The sequence below is a fragment of the Mobula hypostoma genome, chromosome 2 (assembly GCF_963921235.1).
Source record: "Mobula hypostoma chromosome 2, sMobHyp1.1, whole genome shotgun sequence".
Lineage (NCBI taxonomy): Eukaryota > Metazoa > Chordata > Chondrichthyes > Myliobatiformes > Myliobatidae > Mobula > Mobula hypostoma.
Window position 1 is genome coordinate 124,845,292 of NC_086098.1, and position 18,721 is coordinate 124,864,012.

Here is an 18,721-nt window from a genome sequence, read left to right on the forward strand (position 1 = left end):
CCCTCCTGTCCCTTTTCCCTCTCTTCCTGATCTATCCAGTTCCTCCAATACCCTACCCTCCAATCCCCATCACCCAGCTTCTTTCCCCTCACCACCTCCTCCATCTGCCCCATCACCCACACACTCCTTATAGTTGCGTCCCCTCCCCCCAATGGTCCCATCTGCCCATCTCATCTCCTTTATTTTCATCCAGGCTCCACCTTTATTTTCTATCAAATTCCATCACCTGCAATCCTTTGCTGCCACCACCATCATCTCCCCCATCTGGCAATGCCTCCTCCTCACAAGGATCCATTTATTGCTTGGTAGTTCTTGCCCACCCCTTGTTCTTGCACCTTTACACTTGTGTATCCCTCTAATGCAGGGGCTCCCAACCTTTTTAATGCCATAGACCCCTACCATTAACCAAAGAGTCCATGGACTCCAGGTTGGGAACCCCTGCTCTAATGCTTTCCTCCATGATTTAGTCAAGATTTAATGTCTTAGCCTGAAATGTTGATTACCCACTTCCCCCCCATAGATGCTGCTCAACCTGCTGAGTTCCTCCAGCACTTCTTGTGTAACTCCAGATTCTTGCATTTGCTCTCTCCTGTGTTTCTGTGTTGCCTGAACTGGAGGACTGTAGCTATGGGGAACAATAGGATGGGCGTTTGCTTTCCTAAAGAACGGCAGTGGTTCAGGAAGGCAACTAGTGACGGGTAACTACTGCTGGTTCAGCCTGGAAGATCACGTCCCTGCAAGGAACATGAGAAAAATGCTGAGGGAAAGTTAACTGAGTAGTGAAAGGGGCACAGTGTGAGATTATCCCCTTTTAGGTAGCTTTAACAGAAATGGTAATTTGTTAAATTAGGAAAGACTGGGAAATGTATCCCTGTACATAAATTACTGCAAGCTAACTTGCAGGCCCAGCAGGTAATTAAGAAGACAGATGGTATGTTACAGTTACACAGCATGAAAAGTCATCCACGCTGACCAAATTGTCTGTCAGAGCTAGTAATCCAATCACAAACACGAGAGATTCTGCAGATGCTGGAAATCCAAGCAACACACACAAAATGCTGGAGGAACTCAGCAGGCCAGGCAGAAGGTCTCGGCCTGAAACGTGGACTGCACTCTTTTCCACGGATGCTGCCTGGCCTGCTGAGTTCCTCTAGCATTTTGTGTGTGTTTATCAGAGCTGGTCCCATTTGCCTGCATTTGGCCCATATCCCTGTAAACATTTCCTATCCATGTACCTGTACAAGTCTTTTTTGAATGTAATTGTTCCCACCTTTACCACTTGTTCCATATACGCACCTCTCTCTATGTGAAGAAATTGCTTCTCAGGTTCCCGTTACATCTTTCCTCTCTCACCTTAAACCTATGCCCTCTCGTTTTATTTTCCCCTACAGAGGAAGATAGTGACCTTATCAATGACCCTTATGATCATATGATTTGTAAAACCTTTATAAAGCCACTTCTTAGCCTCTTGTACTCCAAGGAAACCAGTTCCACCCTGTTCAAAACAACACATGCAAAATGCTGGAGGAACTCAACAAGTCAGGCAGCATCTATGGAAATGGGCCAAGGCGCTTCATCAGGACTGGAAAGGAAGGGGGAAAACGACAGAATAAAAAGTTGGTGGGAGGGGAAGGAGGATAGCCAGAAGGTGATAGGTGAAGCCAGGTAGGTTGGAAAGGTAAAGGGCTGAACAGAAAGGAATCTAATAAGAGAGGAGAGTAGACCATAGGAGAAAGGGAAGGAGGAGGGAACCCAGGGGGATGTGATAAGCAGGTGAGAAGAGGTAAGGGGCCAAAGTGGGGAATAGAAGAAGAGGTGAGGGGGGAGTGAATTTTTTTACCGGAAGGAGAAATTGAGAGATTGATTGGACTGTGTAGGTCCTTATCAGAAATGAAATGAGATCTGATTGAAACTTATAAAATATGGAAATGCTTGAGACTTGTCAGACCTTATCGACCAGGGCATTGACTATAGAAGTTGCAATGATGCAGTTGTACAAGAAGTTGGTGAGAAGTTGGACCACTATGTTCAGTTCTGGTCACCCTGCTATAGCAGTGATGTCATTAAGCTGTAAAGAATGAAATGGAGATTTATGAAGATGGTGCTTGGACTCAAGCGACTGAACTATGGAGAGACATTGAGCAGCTTGGCTCATTTTTTTCTTGGAGCGCAGGCGAATGGGGGGTGAACTTATATAAGTGTGTTAAATCATGAGGGCATAGATTGAGTGAATGTGCACAGTCTTTTTCCCAGAGTCGAGGAATCAAGAACTAGAGGTCATAGATTTAATGTGAGAGGATAAAGATTTAATAAGAACCTGAGGGGCAACTTTTTCACCCAGAGTGTGGTGAGTATTTGGAATTAGCCGCCAGAAGTCATTGAGGCAGGTACATTGACGACATTTAGAAGATACTTAGGCAAGGTCATGGAAGGGAAAGGTTTAGAGGGAGAAAGACCAAATCCAGGCAAATCAAATTCAATTTCACATTCAAGTTTATTGTAATTTAACTGTACACATGTATACAACTAAACAAAACAACGTTCTTCTGGGACCAAGGTGTAGACTCAGTACATATTTCACATACAGCACCTTAAATAATATTAACATAAAATTTTAAAAGTATTTGGTAAGTATATAAGTTGACATAAAGTACTTGTACGACATATAGTTAGATATAAAACATGTATAATGATACTGGTGCAGTATTAATAGAATGTACTGGGTGGTAGCAGGATGTCTCATGGCTCTGGGGAAGAAGCTGTTGCCCAGCCTAACATCTGCCTGATGGTACAAGGTCAAAGAAGGACAGTTGGGTGGGGCCTTTGATAATGCCAGGGCCTCTGTGAACACAGCACTTCTGCTATACATCCTGGATGGGTAGGTGAGAGACCCCATTGATTCACTCACCAGTCCTCACAATCTGTCTACAGGTCTAGCTTAAATGGGAATTTTGATCGGCTTGGGTCAGTTCGGCTGAAGGGCCTACTACCATGCTGTATGACTGTACGATTCTATGACTGGATGAAGAGAGAGCATTTTCCGTAGCTGGCGTCGAGAACCAGGACTCTCAGTCCCAGGCCACAAAGGATATAGAGAATTCTTTATTTCAGAAATCTGTGGAGGCACAGTCACTGAGTTCATTCAAAGCAAAAGTGGATAGATTTCAGAATATAAGGGGAATCAAAAGATGTGGAAATAGGCAGGAAATTGATGTTCCCCATGATTTTGATGAATGGTGGAGCAGGCTCAATGGACCAAATGGCTTACTTCTTCTCCTATTTCTTATGTTCTGCTATTTATTCATTGACAGGGTGTGAACATCACTGGAAAAAGTGATCATATACTGCACAATGCAAAGGGCCACAGCTTGGAGTCACATGTAGACCAGACTGGGTAAGGATGGCAACTTCCTTTCTTTGAAGGAGAGTCTTTTGCAACAACCCTGCAGTTCCATTTTTATGTGAAGATATGTTGAAGGTCTTATTTCTGTCTATTGAAGCTTATTCAATCCAGGTGAACTCCAATTTACCTGGTACTAGCTGTAGCTTAGATTGGCAACCTGGTTGGCATGGATGAATTGCGCCAAAGGGTGTGTTGCCATGGCTGGTGACTCTGTGACTCTATATCTTTCATTGATCAGTTGGAGAGGCAATGCCGGCTAACTTTAAGAAATTCTTGGCAGTTAATGTTACCTTTATACCTCGATACCAGTGGATGGCAATTGGGTCACCATTCACAGAGGTGGGACACTTAATGAGCACTGCTGGGTTAATTTTTATTCAATGGTCTGGTGTAAAATGCATCAATAGTGAGTCAGCTCTCCCCCAAACTTAAACCCATTGAATCTATGCAGTTAAAATCTATGCCATTACCTCTAACTAGACATAATTCATACTCAGACAGTATAATCCTTTTGAAATGCGTTAACGTGAATCTCAAAATCTGCATCACTCACCAATGCACTGCAAAATCCAAGTGACCTAATCTTCACTGAATCTGAACTACTGTACATAATTTAATCAAAACTGGCAGTCAGCTTTGATTGTGCAGAATTGTCTCATGTAATAAAGATGTTAATAATTTGTGGTTACGCTGCAGTCCTGTGAGTTGGAGATGTGGAGGGGGATCTGGAGCCAAGAATTGCTGTCTTCCTGGGTGAACCTCTTGCTCAGCTCACAGTACACTGTGTACAGGAATGTTCTGCAGCAGGACAGGCAACACGTTACTCTAAATTGCCTGTCCTGATGCAAACTCTAAACGAGAGGCAAGGAAAGAGGCTTTGGGATGTGGGTGGCTTTCTTATATTTCCAGTGCAGTAATGTTCAAAGCTTCCACTCTAGCACACCAATGCCTCTACTTCTTTGAAAGGTTGAGAAAATTTGGCACATCCCTGATGGCCTTCACCAATTTTTACAGATACAGCATAGAAAACATCCTATCCAGCTGCTTCACAGCTTGGTCAGACAATTGCTCTGTTCAAGACTGCAAGGAACTGCAGAGAGCTGTGAACATAGTCCAGTCCAACTTCCTCTCAATTGACTCTGTCTACACTTCTCGCAGCCTGAGGAAAGCAGCCAACATAATCTAGGTCCTCTCCCATCCTGATCTTTCTCTCTTCACCCCTCTCCCATTCTGATTATGCTCTCTTCTCCCCTCTCCCATCCGACAGAAGATACAAAAGTGTGCGAGCATGTGCCACTGGACTTGAGGACAGTTTCAATCCTGCTGTTACAGGACTCTTGGAAGGATCTCTCATATGTTGAAAGGTAAACTCTTGATCTCTCAATCTACTCAGTTGTGGCCCTTGCATTTTATTTCTCTGCACCTTCTGTGTAACTGTAATGTTATGTTCTGCATTCTGTTTTCTTCTTGCTACCTTGAATTATGGAATGACCTGCCTGGAAGGCACACAAAACAAAAGGTCTGAGGCAGCAGGTGGCACAGTGCTTACCAGCGACCCGGGTTCAATCCCTGCTGCTGTCTATGAGGAGTTTGTATGTCTCCCCTCTGTCCGCATGGGTTTCCTCCCACAGTCCAAAGACATACTGTTGGTGGTTGATTTGTCATTGTAAATTGTCCTGTGATTAGGCTAAAGTTAAATCAGGGGTTACTGGGTGGCTCAGCTCAAAGAGCTGGAAGGGCCTGTTCTGCACTGTCTCTCAATAAATCTCAGCACGCCAGTAATAAAATGATAACCAAGGTTGTCCTGCTCCAGTGAGCCATGGGCCAACCAGTGGTGTTGCATGGATTTAGCTGGTAAGCCCTCTCTTCAGATGGTTCTTACTGAGAGTCAAATGGTGGAAATATGTGAAAATCCATATCGCAAACTTCACAGTCTGTGTGGGTCGGGTGTAGAGATGTGCTGGGTGAGCGATTGGTTGGAGTATGTGGGAGGAGAGGGGCACTTTGATCAGGATGAGTAGGGAGGTGGGACTGACCCCTGTCAAGCATTCCAATAGATCCGTTCCCCTCCCTACACTGCCACTATCACTGGGCTTAAGTGCTCCTGGCTTAAGGATCTGGATGGTATTTCACACTGTGCCCACACACATACTCACACAAACAAAGCAGCCAGAGAGACGGATGTGTAACGACTTCAGAGTCTGCACAATGATCTGGCTTACAAGACGGCTTTCAGCAGACACGCTCAGAACTGCACGTACTCACCTCATCTGCAGCCTCAACAACTTTGGAACCTAAAGATTAAGATTCATTAAAACAAAACACAAGCTGTAAGTATCTTGCTCATGTAACAGTTTTAGTTTCATTCTCCTGGAACAGTTTACCACAGCAATTTTTTTTCAGAGGACACTGTGTAGTTGCTGATAACTTCTTTTCTCTCTCTCTTTCCCCTATCTTTCTCTCTTTCAGACTGTCTCCATGCACTCTCTTCCTTTCTTTCTCTCTCCCCTTCTTTCTCTCTCTCCCCCCTCTCTTTTTCTGTCCCTCTGTCCTTTCCTCAGTCTCTCTCTCCCTCTCCCCTTTTCTGACTCTGTCCTTTCCTCAGTCTCTCTCTCCCTCTCCCCTTTTCTGACCCTTTGTCCTTTCCTCAGTCTCTCTCTCCCCTCCCTTTTTCCATCCCTCTGTCCTTTCCTGTCCCCCTCCCTCTCTCTCTCTCCCCATCTCTCTCTCCCTTTTCTGTCTGTCCTTTCCTCAGACTCTCTCTCTCCTCCCTTTTTCTGTTCCTCTGTCCTTTCCTGTCCCCCCTGCCCTCCTCTCTCTCTCCCTCTCTCTCTCTCTCTCTCTCTCCCTTTGTCCTTTCCTCAGTCCCTCTCTCCCCTTCCCCTTTTCTGTCCCTCTGTTCTTTCCTCAGTCTCTCTCTCTCCCCATCCCTCTGCCCTCTGTTCTTTCCTCAGTGTCTCACTCTCTCTCTGTACATTTTTCCTATTTCTTCTCTCCCATACCCATACCCTCTGTCTATCTGTCTCTCCATTGCTTGTGATTCTCTCTCACTCTCTCTTACTATCTCTTTCCTCCTCTTCCCTCTCTATCTCACTCTCTCTCTCTTTCTTTCTCTCTTTCTCTTTCTTAATGCATGCCTCTCACCCCTTGTGCCTTGAAACGGGTTATGGAGATGACATTGACTTTTGATTGCCTCAGACTCGAACACCTGCTCTTCAAGGTTAGTTTTCAACATAGATGCAATGGGAACTGATAGAGTGTAAACACACTGTAGGGGAGTCTTGGGCTCATTGGCAATTCAGAAACATTCCTGGCAAGACCCCTTGCTTTCTCCCACCTGCTCATTAGTCACCTCCTCATCTCCGCCCGCTCCTGCCTCAACCATTCCTCTCACCTCTTTATACTGGCCATCTCCATGCTGAGCTTCAAGTTCTAAAGCAAGTCCTGACCTGAAGTGTTGACCATCCCAGTGCCTCCACAGCTGCTGCCTGACCCACTGGGTACCTTCAACTCTTTGCTTTTACTAGCAAGACCTTTATTCATTGCCATTGCCAATTAATCTTGAGGAAATTGTTACTCTGCAGGGATGTGGGAGTGGGTGAAGAGTCACTCCGACTGGTAGGTTTGAAATCCCACTAAGGCCGGCTAGTTTTCTTCCCCAAAAAGTAGTGAATGAGTGAACCAGATTAGTTTTTTACGAATACCTGGTCATTTTGTGGTTACCATTTGCTGAGTATAGCTGCAGTAGTTAAAGGCTTAGTTAGTTATTTGATGTTTATTTCCCACTTTGGTGCTATTTCAGTTTATGGCTTCAGATCAATGGTCCAAGTCTTTGGCTGGACACCAGGCAACTATCCATTGCGTCAGAGACTGAGGGTGTCCTGAAGCGTCAAACATTCCTCTGCCTCCACAGATGCTGCTCATCCTGCTGAGTTCCTTCAGTGGTTTGCATGCTGCTCTAGATTCCCGTGTCTGCCTTCTCTGACTTAACCATGCTTTGCTAAGGAGATGAATTGGGCTGGCTTAAAAATGAGAGCCGGGCCATTCAGCACCGAGGTCTAGGATGCATGACTATTTCAACCACTCCCCCTGGCAGCACCTTCCATGTACTGACCACCGATTGAGTGAACAACTTGCCACTCAGATCCTCTTTAATTCTTCCCCTCTCACCTTAAACTTATGCCCTCTAGTTTTAGACTTCCCTACCCTTTAGAAAAAGATGGTGACTATCCACCTTATTACTTAAATGGAGAGAGAATTCAAACATCAGAAGTGCAAAAGGGATGTGGGAATCCTCGTGCAAGACTCCCAGAAGGTTAATTTACAGGTTGAGTCTGTGGTAAAGAAGGCAAGTGCAATGTTGGCATTCATTTCAAGAGGAATAGACAAGAAAAACTAGGAGATAATGTGGAAGTTTTATAAGACACTAGTCAGGCTGCACTTGGAGTACTTTCAACAGTTTTGGGTCCCTTGTCTCAAAAATTGGAGCGAGTCCGGGGAGGTGCATGAGAATGATTCTGGGAATGAAGGGGTCAACAGATGAGGAGCATTTGACAGCTTTGGGCTTATACTCACTAGAATTTAGAAGAATGCGGGGGGAATTTCATTGAAGCCCATTGAGTGTTGAAAGGACCAAATGGGGGGATGTGGAAAGGATGTTTCCTTTGGTGGGGGTATCCATAACTAGAGGGCGCAGCCACAAAATTGAGGGGCAACCTTTTAGAACAGAAGTAAGGCGAAACTTTTTCACCTGAGAATGGTGAACTTGTGGAATGCTCTGCCACAGACTGTGGTGGAGGCCAAGTCCATGGGTATATTTAAAGCGGAAGTTGATCGATTCCTGATTGGTTGGGATATCAAGGGATATGATGAAAAGGCAGGTGTATGGGATTGAGTGGGATCCGGGATCAGCCATGATGAAATGGTGGAGCAGACTCAATGGGCTGAATGGCCTAATTCTGCTCCTATATCTTGTGGTCTTAAGGTTCTATGTTCCCGATAACATCTTTGTAAATCCTTCCTGCACCATCTCTTTCCTCATCATATTCTTCCTATAGTATGGTGACTAGAAATGGGCACAATATTGCAGGTGTGTTCTCACCAAGGTTCCGTGCAGCTCCAATGTGATGTCCTTTCCATCATAGAAAGCAGCCAATACTGATGCACCCCAGCTTTGGTCCAGTCACGTGACAGCAGAGAGTTATGGATACAGCTCAGGACACTGGGGAAACCAGCTTCCTCTCGATGGACTGTGTCTATACTTCTTGCTGCCTCAGTAAACCATTCAACATAATTTAAGACCCCTTCCATCTTGAACATTGTCTCTTCACTCCCCTCCCAATGGAGAGAAGCTACAAAAGCCTGAATGCATAGACTACCAGGCTTGAGGACAGCTTCTATCTCACAATTACATGAATATTGAAATATTCCTAGTATGATAAGGTGGACAACCTCACAGTTTATCTGGTTATGGCCTTGCATCTTGTCTGCCTGTACTGCACTTTCTCTGTAACTGTTACACTTTATTCTGTATTTAGTTATTGTTTTCCCTTTCACTATCTTGTACTGAGGTAATGAAATGATCTGTATGCAAAACGAAGTTTTTCATTGTACCTGTGACAATAATAATCCAATAAATTAATTCTCCTTGTCCTCCTGGATGAAGGCAAACATGTCATACACCTTCTCCACCACCTGTGTTGCCGTTTTCATGGAACTATGTACTTGTACCCCCAGCACTCTCTGTTCTACAACACTGCCTATGACTTTGCCTTTCAATGTATATGTCCTGATCTGTTTAGCTTGACAAAATGGATCACTTGTTTGCGCTTGTCCAACTTAAATTCCAGCTGCATTCCTTGGCCCATTTTCCCAGTTGATTTTCTATCTTTCTGCATTCAAAGAATAAAGATTAATGGAAACACTTTGCCTTTCTGATTGTTCGCCTCTTTGCTTTCAGTGACTTGTGTGCAAGGATGATTGTATATCATTATGAAGGGACAGGTTGTGTTGCAGAGGCAGAGGGTCTGGACGGGTTGGGACACTGGGCAAAGAAGTGGCAGGTGGAATACAGTGTGGGGACGTGTGGGGTTCTGCACTTCGGTAGGAAGAATAAAAGTGTAGGCTATTTTCAAATTCAGTGTTAGCATTCTGAGAGGACTCGAACTTAAATGCATGGATGTGCTATAGAGCTTTAGAAGACATTGGTCAGACCACATTTCAAATATTGTGAATAATTGTGGGCGCCTATCTAGGCTGTGGAGAGGATCCAGAGGAGGTTTACAGAATCAGAATCAGGTTTAATATCACTGGCATATGTTATGAAATTTGTTGTTATGCGGCAGCAGTACTTTGCCATGCATAATAATACTGTAATTTAGAGTAAGAAGTATATATATTTAAAAAGTTCAATTAAATAAGTAGTAACAAAAAGGGAAAAAATAGTTCACGTGTTCAATGTCCTCTCAGATATCAGGTGGCAGTAGGGAAGAAGCTGTTCCTGAATCATTAAGTCTTCAAGCTCCTGCCCCTCCTTCCTAATGGTAGCAATGCGAAGAGGGCATGTTCTGGGTGGTGCAGGGTCCTTAATGATGGGTGTTGCCTTTTTGAGACATTGCTTATTGAAGATATCTTGGATGCCGGGGAGGCTAGTGCCCATGATGGAGCTGGCTGAGTTTTTAGCTTTCTGCAGTTTATTTCAATCCTGCGCTGTGCCCCCCCCCCCCAAAACCAGATGGTGATGCAGCTGGTTAGAATGCTCTCCATAGCACATCCATAGAAATTTGCGAGTGTCTTTGGTGTGTGATGGGGTCCTGAATTACCTCTATGAACTGTGCTTTTGAAAAGAGAGAGGGAGAGGTGCCCAACACAAACACCTTATTAAAAAGAGAGAGAGAGGCGAAGACTGCTCACAGCATGTTTATGCTTTCCACAAGGACGCTGCCTGCTTGGAAATTCTTACAGAGAGGGAAGGGAGGAGCTGTTTGAGAGACAGCTGGTATTCAGCATGGGGAGATAAATAGAAGGGCAGATGATAGACCTGGAGGCACATGGTTTTGGACACTGAATGATCTTTGTTGAGCCCACAGGAAAAGTGGGTATTGGAGGATTGATCAGGCGGATCGATCAGTGGCTCTTACAGTGTGAAAAGGGTGTGACTGGTGGGGAGTTATTTGTGTGTCCAATCCCCGCCTGGGTTGATAATTCCACCACAGAAGAATGGTCCCCTTTGTTGTGGTCACAGTTGGTGACTTCTCAAGGATTTCGGAGGACAACGGGAAGATCGACAGCGTCAGCTCACCTGAAGACTCAAATCTCTCCCTCTCTCTCTCTCCATCACTACTCAACTCAATACCACAGACTGAATTGAACTTTACTCATCATCGTAAGACTATCTATTTACCCCTAGACTTGAAGAAGCTTGGTTTTCATATATTTCCACACTTACTTATATATAATCATTGCTAACCTGTTTGATTTATCTGCATTTATATTACTGTATTGCATAGTTACTAATAAATACCATTAGTTAATAGCAATACTGGACTCCAAAGTGTTTTCCATTTCTGCTGGTTCTTTAAACCCATCACGGGGTACATGACAGGTGACATACCAAATCTCCTCAAACTCCTGATGAAAAATAGCTGCTGTTGTGCCTTCATTATTACTTCATCGATATGTTGGGCCTAGGATAGATTCTCAGGGATGTTGACGCCCAGGAGCTTGAAATTGCTCAGCCTTTCCACTCCTGATCCCTCGATGACGGCTGATGTGTGTGCCCTCATTTTACCCTTTCTGAAGTCCACAATCAATTCCTTGGTCTTACTGACACTGAGTGCCAGGTTGTTGCTGCGACACCACTCCACCAGCAGACCTACCTCGCTCCTGTATGTCTTCTCATCACCATCTGGGAATTCTGCAAACAACAGTTGTGTCATCAGCAAATTTATAGATGGCAATTACGCTGTGCCTAGTCACACAGTCAGGGATGTAGAGAGAGTAGTGCTGTGGGCTAAGCACATGTACTTGATGTGTGTCAGTGTCGATTATCAGTGAGTGGAGATGTTATTTCCAATCCACACAGACTGTGCTCTTCCAGTTGCAGAGGGAGTTACAGAGGCCCAGGTTTTGGAGCTTTTTAATCAGAACTGTAGGAATGATTGTATTAAACGCTGAGCTGTAGTCAATAAACAGCAGCCTGACATAAGTATTAGTATTGACCGGGTGATCTAAGGCCACATGAAGAGTTAATGAGATTGCTTCTGCACTAGGCTATTGTGGCGATAGGCAAATTGGCAGTGGGTCCAGGCCCTTGCTGAGACAGGAATTGATTCTGGCTATGATCAACCTCTCAAAGCATTTCATCACCATAGATGTGAGCGCTACTGGATGATAGAAACATAGAAAATAGGTGCAGGAGTAGGCCATTCGGCCTTTCACGCCTGCATCGCCATTCAGTACGATCATGGCTGATCATTCAACTCCAGAACCCTGTACCTGCCTTCTCTCCATACCCGCTGATTCCTTTAGCCACAAGGGCCTTATCTAACTCCCTCTTAAATATAGCCAATGAACTGGCCTCAACTGTTTCCTGTGGCAGAGAATTCCACAGATTCATCACTCTCTGTGTGAAGAAGTTTTTCCTAATCTGGGTCCTAAAAGGCTTCCCCTTTATCCTCAAACTGTGACCCCCTTGTTCTGGACTTCCCCAACATCGGGAACAATCTTCCTATATCTAGCCTGTCCAATCCCTTTAGAATTTTATACGTTTTAATAAGATCCCCCCTCAATCTTCTAAATTCCAGAGAGTATAAGCCTAGCCGATCCAGTCTTTCATCATATGAAAGTCCTGCCATCCCAGGAATCAATCTGGTGAACCTTCTTTGTACTCCTTCTATGGCAAGAATGTCTTTCCTCAGATTAGGGGACCAAAACTGCACACAATACTCTAGGTCTCACCAAGGCTTTGTACAACTGCAGTAGTACCTCTCTGCTCCTGTACTCGAATCCTCTTGCTATGAATGCCAGCATACCATTCGTCTTTTTCACCGCCTGCTGTACCTGCATGCCCACTTTCAATGACTGGTGTACAATGATACCCAGGTCTCGCTGCAGCTCCCCTATTCCTAATCGGCCACCATTCAGATAATAATCTGTTTTCCTGTTCTTGCCACCAAAGTGGATAACCTCACATTTATCCACATTAAATTGCATCTGCCATGAATTTGCCCACTCACCTAACCTATCCAAGTCACCCTGTGTCCTCTTAGCATCCTCCTCACAGCTAACACTGCCGCCCAGCTTCGTATCATCTGCAAACTTGGAGATGCTGCATTTAATAGTCGTTAAGGCAGCTCACCCTGCTCTTCTCAGGCACTGGTATGATCGTTGCCCTTTTGAAGCAGGTGGGAACTTCTGACTGTAGCATTGAGAGATTTAAAATATCTTTGAAAGCCCCACCAGATGGCTGGCAAAGGTTTTCAGAGGACTACCAGGTACACCATTGGGGCCTATTGCCTAGCGAGGGTTCTGGCTCCTCTTGAAAGACGTTTTGATGTCGGCTGCCGAGACAGAGATCACAGGGTTACCGGGTGCTGCAGGGATCCTCATGGTTGTAGTTTTATTCTCCCTTTCAAAGTGAGAAGAAAAGGCATTGAGCTCATCAGGAGTGGAGCATCACAGCCATTCATGATGATAGGTTTTGCTTTGTAGCCGGCAAACCCTGCCAGAGCAGACATGCATCTGATTCCATCTCTAATCTCAATCAGAATTGTTCTTTTGCTCTTGGAATAGCATTCCATAAGTCATACCTGGACTTCTTGAATAGTCCTGGATCACCAGACTTGAATGCCACAGGTCTAGCCCTCAGCAGACTATGAATCTCCTGGTTCATCCACGGCTTTGGTTCGGTTATGAATGGTATGTTGTTGTAAGCACACACTCATCCACACAGGGTTTAATGAAGTCAATGTCAGCTGTGGTGTATTCATTCAGACTTGATGATTCCATGAATACTGTCCAATCCACTGACTCAAAGCAGTCCTGTAAATGCTGCTCCATCTTCCTTGTCCATACCCACTCAGTCCTCACTATTGGTGGGCAGTACTAGTGAATCGAAGTGCAGCCAGGTGACCAGACTTCCCAAAGTGTGGGAGTGGGATGGCACAGTAAGTGCTCTTTATGGTAGTAGGACAGTGGTCCAGTGTGTTGGCTTCTCTGATTCCACAAGTGATATGTTGGTGATAACTACTCACAATACTCTAAGTGAGGTCTCATCGGTGCTTTATGAAGCCTCAATGTTGCCTTATAAAGCCTCAACGTTACATCCTTGCTTTTATATTCTAGTCCTGTTGAAATGAATGTTAACATCAAGTTTGCCTTCCTCACCACCAACTCAACTTGCAAATTAACCTTTAGAGAATCCTGCACAAGGACTCCCAAGTCCTTCTGCGCTTCAGTTTTTTTGTATTTTCTCTCCTTTTAGTAAATAAACCCTTTCATTTCTTCTACCAAAGTGCATAACCATACACTTCCCGACGCTGTATTCCGTCTGCTATTTTTTTGCCGATTCTCCTATCTATGTCCTTCTGTAGCCTCTCTACTTCCTCAAAACTACCTGCCGCTCCACCTACCTTCATATTGTCTGCAAGCTTTGCAGCAAAGCCATCAATTCCATCATCGACATATAATGTAAAAAGAAATGGTCCGAACACAGACCCCTATGGAACACTGATAGTCACCAGCAGCCAATCAGAGACTCCCTTTATTCACACTCTTTGCCTCCTACTGATCAGCCACTGTTTTATCCATGCTAGAATCTTTCCTGTAATACCATGGGCTCATAGCTTGTTAAGCAGTATCACATGTGGCACTTGATCAAAGGCCTTCTGAAAATCCAAGTACACAACATCAAATACACAACATTCTCCTTTGTCTGCCCTGCTTGTTATTTTTTTCAGAGAATTCCAACAGGTTTGTCAGGCAAGATTTTTCCTTGAGGAAACCATGCTGACTACAACCTGTTTTATCATGAGACCTCATCCTTAATAATCGACTTCAATATCTTCCAACAAATGAATCAGCTGTGATGAGTTGGGTCAAAGGGCATGTTTCTGTGCTGTATAGCTCTGTAACTCAGATCATAATATATATGGTTATTGACTCTTAATCATTCCTTCCAGTCTTTCCTTTTCTCACCAAGACATGATTCTTGATGGAAGTTTCTAAAGAGAGGCGTACAAAGGTAAATGGTCAGAATTGACAATTCCTTGGGAAGGCCGGATTGAGGAGGCGTTCGAGTGTGAGAAAGCCAAATACCAGGAGCTGATAGAGCAATGCCAGGGACAGGGGTGGAGGGCAAGTGTGAACCTATAGAGATGGGGTGTAGAGGTTTTGCTAGCTGCTCACTGTGTAGAACCTGGGCATTACAGGGACTGCAAAGAAAAGAGCCATCAGGACTGTCACAGAGGCTGCTGAGAGTCTCCAGATGTCTATGGACCAAGAGGTGTGACCCATGAACCAGCGCTGCTGGGACACAGGCCAGGGCTGGATCAAACCTGCTGTGTTGGCTGGGCAAGAGTGTAATGTCAAAAGACTCGAAACACCCGATGACCCCAGGTTACATCATTGATGATGTGTCCCAGTGCATCCTACAATGTACCTCAGCATCAGAATCTTTTTTCCCCAGGGTAGAAATGTCAAATACTAGAGGACAGATATTTAAGGTGTGAGGAAGAAAGTTTAAAGAGAGATGCGTGGGGCAAAGTTTTATGTAGAGTGCTGGATGTCTGGAACGGTCTACCAGGTGTAGCGGTGGAAGCCAATACAGTAGTTGTTTTTAAGAGGCTGTTAGATAGATATATGACTATACAGGGAGTGGAGGAATATTGAATATGTGCAGACAGAAGAGATTTAGTTTAATTTGCATCATGGACCAAAGGGCTTATTGTAGTGCTGGACTGTTCTAGGTTTGATGACATCAAAGTTCATGCACACCTAGTTCTGCAGGTGTAATCTCCTCACCAATGATTTGCATAGTTAACCATATAACCATATAACAATTACAGCACAGAAACAGGCCATCTCAGCCCTTCTAGTCCGTGCTGAACTCTTACTCTCACCTAGTCCCACCGACCTGCACTCAGCCCATAACCCTCCATTCCTTTCCAATCCATATATCCATCCAATTTAAATTTAAATGACAACATCGAACCTGCCTCAACCACTTCTGCTGGAAGCTCATTCCACACAGCTACTTCCCCCTCATGCTACCCCTAAACTTTTGCCCTCTAACTCTCAACTCATGTCCTCTTGTTTGAATCTCCCCCACTCTCAATGGAAAAAGCCTATCCACGTCAACTCTATCTATCCCCCTCATAATTTAAAATACCTCTATCAAGTCCCCCCTCAACCTTCTATGCTCCAAAGAATAAAGACCCAACTTGTTTAACCTTTCTCTGTAACTTAGGAGATTAAACCCAGGTAACATTCCAGTAAATCTCCTCTTACTCTCTCAATTTTATTGACATCTTTCCTATAATTCAGTGACCAGATCTGCACACAATACTCCATATTTGGCCTTACCAACGCCTTATTCAATTTCAACATTACATCCCAACTCCTAAACTCAATGCTCTGATTTATGAAGTCCAGCATACCAAAAGCTTTCTTCACCACCCTATCCACATGAGATTCCACCTTCAGGGAACTATGCACAATTATTCCTAGATCCCTCTGTTCTACTGCATTCTTCGATGCCCTACCATTTACCATGTATGTCCTATTTTGATTAGTCCTACCAAAATATAGCACCTCACATTTATCAGCATTAAACTCCATCTGCCATCTTTTAGCCCACTCTTCTAAGTGGTCTAAATATCTCTGCAAGCTTTGAAAACCTACTTCATTATCCACAACTCCACCTATCTTAGTATCATCTGCATACTTACTAATCCAATTTACCACCCCATTATCCAGTTAAGCTGTGTTCACTTCCACCGAGGGTCTCCCTTGGGATTTGTTTATCTGTCTAAGCTTTGAGAGTGACTCTTTCTCAGTCTCTGATCTTAGAAACCACTGATATCCATCACATGACAGGCCCCAGCCAAACAAGAACTGTTTTGTGGAGAAAGGGAGAAAAAAAGGTTGGAAGAAAGCAGCAAGTGTGTTTAAACAATATTTACCAGGTCAATGGGTGAGAAGACTGACGACTTAACAGCTGCGAAGAGGTCCATGGAGAGGGAATTCCCCAAAGCAGAAGGAAATGGTTGTCCAAGCTGTAAGCTTCCGGGCAACTGTGAACACTGCCCCACCCTCAGACCCAGACACCTGCAGGAAGACCTATTGTGTGCTGTTAGATCTGGTCCACAGCTGTGTGCTGGAACTCGGGGGAGTGGGGAAGCTGTTGTCCACTTGGATTGGTTCAGTCACCAGCCTGACAGTGTGGACCATCCCAGTCTACAGTTCTTGGCTCAGATGACTCAGAGTGAACCACGGCTAGAGGCTAGGACAATACAGTTTAATCCCTTCCCATTAAAGGTTCCTGATGATTTATGGGCCACAGATGTTTGAGACAATAAATCAATGGGAACACCACTCAAACAGTCTTCAAGAAAGCTGCAAACTTTGACTATTACTGAAGAAATGAACCGTGTACAGACACCATGTTTTTGATCAACTCCAATTGATTAGCCATCTAACTAATTGATTGTCACCAACAACCTGCTGGGGGAACTCAATGGGTCATACTACATCAGTGAGAGGAAAGGAATTATGAAGGTTTCAGGCCAAGACTGAGAGTAGAGAGAGGAGATGGCTAGCATTTTCTTTCTCAAATGCTGCTCGACCCATTTGAGTTACTTCAGCGGATTGTTTTCCCAGATTCCAGCTCCTGGTTAATACTTACAGAGATGCAGCATAGAAGCAGGCCCTTCAGCTCACTGAGTCTGTGCCCACACTAAACCCATTTTATTCTCCCCACATTCTCATCGACTTCCCCCAAAATTCTTCCACTTACCCACATACGAGGGGCAATTTATAATGGCCAATTAACCCATCAACACGCATGCCATTGGCACGTGGGCGGAAACCCCAAGAAAACACAGGTGGTCACAGGGAGAACATGCAAACCCCATACAGACAGCACCTGAGCTCAGCATTGAACTCAGTGTACTGGAGCTGTGCAGTTCTACTAGCTGGGGAACTGTAAACTAATCACCTCACCTCATTTTCAAGGTGTCTGTTTCCATGGAATCATCCAGCATAGAAACAAGTCCTTTGGCCCAATGTGTCCATAGTGACCATCAGGAACCTATTTTTAGTTCAAAGTTCATTTACTATCTAATTATGTATGTAGTATACAGCGCTGAGAGTTTTCTTTCCCGCAGACAGCCACGAAACAGGGAAACACATTAGAACCCGTTTAAAGAAAAACATCAAACACCCAATGCACAAAAAGAGGACAAATCGTGCAAATGGCAAAAAAATGAGTGAAAAACGCACATAATATAAAAAATCAAAGCAGAAAGTCCTTGCCAGTATTTGGTCCATAATCTTCTAAGCTTTGACGATCGACTACTGAGGCCAGATGATTAGAACTTAAAACCAAGAAGGGGATGGTCATTTTGACAGTACGTTATTCCTGGCTCCCCAGTAGAATACAAAAATTAGAACAGCAGATATATAGAAAGATTATATATAGTTGTAAGAATAATAACGTAGTATTTGTGGGACATTTTAAGTTTCCTAATATTTCCAGTCAAACTCAATCCACTGCAATTTGCCTAGTACCGAAACAGGTCTATGGCACATGTCGTAAAGGTAACGCTACAGTTGTAATGGGGGACCTCAACATGCTGGTAGACTGGAGGAATCAGGTTGGTACTGGACCCCAAGAAAAGGGGTTTGTGGAGTCCCTCCGAGATGGATTCTTAGAACAGCTTGTACTGGAGCCTACCAGAGAGAACGCAATTCTAGATTTAGTGTTGTGCAATGAACCGGATTTGATCAGGGACCTTGAGGTAAAGGAGCCATTAGGAGGTGGTGACCATAATATGGTAAGTTTTAATCTACAATTTGAGAGGGAGAAGGGAAACTCGGAAGTGTCAGTATTACAGTTGAACAAAGGGAACTACAGTGCTATGAGGGAGGAGCTGGCCAAAGTTCAATGGAACAATTACCTAGCAGGGATGACAGTGGAACAGCAATGGCAAGTGTTTCTGGGAATAATGTGGAAGGTGCAGGATCAGTTTGTTCCAAAGAGGAAGAAAGATCCTAAGGGGAGTAAGGGGAGCCCATGGCTGACAAGGGAAGTAATGGACA

At 44.4% G+C, this 18,721-nt stretch overlaps 1 long non-coding RNA gene across 1 annotated transcript in view; it reads left to right on the forward strand.

Moving 5' to 3' along the window:
- LOC134359398 (uncharacterized) overlaps positions 1–18,721 on the forward strand; it is a 97,435-nt gene that overhangs the window by 6,256 nt on the left and 72,458 nt on the right. The window contains exons 2-3 of the long non-coding RNA XR_010021101.1: positions 3,312–3,394; positions 4,671–4,767. This is a non-coding gene — a long non-coding RNA (uncharacterized LOC134359398). The remainder of the gene's footprint in view (positions 1–3,311; positions 3,395–4,670; positions 4,768–18,721) is intronic.